Raw genomic sequence first — 3,162 nt, 5'->3', positions numbered from 1 at the left:
TCCCGCTGAGGTCAACTTGGAGGTTGGAGCTCCGACTTCCATGGGCACTATTCCTCCCCGGGACCTGCCGCCAAGTCTGGCCGGGGGACAGTGACACATTCCCGGGTAGCCTGAGCGGCTGCTCCCGCTGCACTCTTTAGTTCCATGGGCATGTTCCTCATCAGGAATCAACGACCAAGTGTGGCCGAGGGACAGTGACACATTCCCGGGTAGCCTGAGTGGCTGCTCCCGCTGAGCTACTTCCATGAGCACTATTCCTCCCCGGGACCTGCCGCCAAGTCTGGCCGGGGACAGTGACACATTCCCGGGTAGCCTGAGCGGCTGCTCCCGCTGAGCTACTTCCATGGGAACTATTCCTCCCCGGGACTTGCCGCCAAGTCTTGGCCGGGGGACAGTGACACATTCCCGGGTAGCCTGAGTGGCTGCTCCCGCTGAGCTCTTACTTCCATGGGCATGTTCCTCACCGGGACATACTACCAAGTGTGGCCGGGTTCGAGCTCCAAACTCGGCTTGCACTTGGTCGCTTGGGGGGTCCCCTCCGCTCCGGGAAGGGCGCCCTCCAGCGGGCAGACGAGGGTACTTCTAGTCTGCCCGAGCTCCATGGGGCCCCTCTCGCCCCTAGGCTCCCGGCCCAGGGTTCCAGGGTCGCGGATCCAGCCACCATGCGGAGTTCGGTTTGGGTACCGGGCCTGGCAGAAATCACGCCGGGATCGGTGAGCCCTCCTCGGCCGCGGCTTCGCGCAAAAACTCCCTTTCGCGGTTCTCTTCACTTCAACTTCCATGGACACGTTCCACACTTGGACCTACGACCAAGTGTGCCCGGGGAACAGTAACCATGCCCGGGCAGCCTCAGCAAGTGCTCCCGCTGAGGTCAATTTGGAGGTTTGAGCTCCGACTTCCATGGCCATGTTCCTCACCGGGACCTACGACCAAGCGTGGCCGGGTTTCGAGCTCCAAACTCGGCTTGCACTTTGTGGCCAAGGGGGTCCCCTCCGCTCCGGGAAGGGCGCCCTCCAGCGGGCAGACGAGGTTACTTCTAGTCTGCCCGAGCTCCCATGGGGCATTATTCCTCCCCGGGACTTGCCGCCAAGTCTGGCCGGGGGACAGTGACACTTGGCCGGGTAGGCGAAGTGGCTTCTCCCGCTGACTTGCCCTTTGGAAGTAGGAGCTCTTACTTCCATGGGCATTATACCTCTCGAAGACTTAGAGCCAAGTGAGCTCCTACTTCCATGGGCATTATTCCTCCCCGGGACTTGCCGCCAAGTCTGGCCGGGGGACAGTGACACTTGGCCGGGTAGGCGAAGTGCTTCTCCGCTGACTTGCCCCTTTGGAAGTAGGAGCTCCTACTTCCATGGGCATTATTCCTCCCGGGACTTGCCGCCAAGTCTGGCCGGGGGACAGTGACACTTGGCCGGGTAGGCGAAGTGGCTTCTCCCGCTGACTTGCCCCTTTGGAAGTAGGAGCTCCTACTTCCATGGGCATTATTCCTCCCCGGGACTTGCCGCCAAGTCTGGCCGGGGGACAGTGACACTTGGCCGGGTAGGCGAAGTGGCTTCTCCCGCTGACTTGCCCCTTTGGAAGTAGGAGCTCTTACTTCCATGGGCATTATACCTCTCGAAGACTTAGAGCCAAGTGAGCTCCTACTTCCATGGGCATTATTCCTCCCCGGGACTTGCCGCCAAGTCTGGCCGGGGACAGTGACACTTGGCCGGGTAGGCGAAGTGGCTTCTCCCGCTGACTTGCCCCTTTGGAAGTAGGAGCTCCTACTTCCATGGGCATTATTCCTCCCCGGGACTTGCCGCCAAGTCTGGCCGGGGGACAGTGACACTTGGCCGGGTAGGCGAAGTGGCTTCTCCCGCTGACTTGCCCCTTTGGAAGTAGGAGCTCCTACTTCCATGGGCATTATTCCTCCCCGGGACTTCCCGCCAAGTCTGGCCGGGGGACAGTGACACTTGGCCGGGTAGGCGAAGTGGCTTCTCCCGCTGACTTGCCCCTTTGGAAGTAGGAGCTCTTACTTCCATGGGCATTATACCTCTCGAAGACTTAGAGCCAAGTGAGCTCCTACTTCCATGGGCATTATTCCTCCCCGGGACTTGCCGCCAAGTCTGGCCGGGGGACAGTGACACTTGGCCGGGTAGGCGAAGTGGCTTCTCCCGCTGACTTGCCCCTTTGGAAGTAGGAGCTCCTACTTCCATGGGCATTATTCCTCCCCGGGACTTGCCGCCAAGTCTGGCCGGGGGACAGTGACACTTGGCCGGGTAGGCGAAGTGGCTTCTCCCGCTGACTTGCCCCTTTGGAAGTAGGAGCTCCTACTTCCATGGGCATTATTCCTCCCCGGGACTTGCCGCCAAGTCTGGCCGGGGGACAGTGACACTTGGCCGGGTAGGCGAAGTGGCTTCTCCCGCTGACTTGCCCCTTTGGAAGTAGGAGCTCCTACTTCCATGGGCATTATTCCTCCCCGGGACTTCCCGCCAAGTCTGGCCGGGGGACAGTGACACTTGGCCGGGTAGGCGAAGTGGCTTCTCCCGCTGACTTGCCCCTTTGGAAGTAGGAGCTCTTACTTCCATGGGCATTATACCTCTCGAAGACTTAGAGCCAAGTGAGCTCCTACTTCCATGGGCATTATTCCTCCCGGGACTTGCCGCCAAGTCTGGCCGGGGGACAGTGACACTTGGCCGGGTAGGCGAAGTGGCTTCTCCCGCTGACTTGCCCCTTTGGAAGTAGGAGCTCCTACTTCCATGGGCATTATTCCTCCCCGGGACTTGCCGCCAAGTCTGGCCGGGGGACAGTGACACTTGGCCGGGTAGGCGAAGTGGCTTCTCCCGCTGACTTGCCCCTTTGGAAGTAGGAGCTCCTACTTCCATGGGCATTATTCCTCCCCGGGACTTGCCGCCAAGTCTGGCCGGGGGACAGTGACACTTGGCCGGGTAGGCGAAGTGGCTTCTCCCGCTGACTTGCCCCTTTGGAAGTAGGAGCTCCTACTTCCATGGGCATTATTCCTCCCCGGGACTTGCCGCCAAGTCTGGCCGGGGGACAGTGACACTTGGCCGGGTAGGCGAAGTGGCTTCTCCCGCTGACTTGCCCCTTTGGAAGTAGGAGCTCTTACTTCCATGGGCATTATACCTCTCGAAGACTTAGAGCCAAGTGAGCTCCTACTTCCAT

This window comes from Engystomops pustulosus, unplaced genomic scaffold, assembly GCF_040894005.1.
Source record: "Engystomops pustulosus unplaced genomic scaffold, aEngPut4.maternal MAT_SCAFFOLD_691, whole genome shotgun sequence".
NCBI lineage: Eukaryota > Metazoa > Chordata > Amphibia > Anura > Leptodactylidae > Engystomops > Engystomops pustulosus.
The sequence above is the reverse complement of the archived record's forward strand: the minus strand, read 5'-3'. Positions refer to the sequence as shown.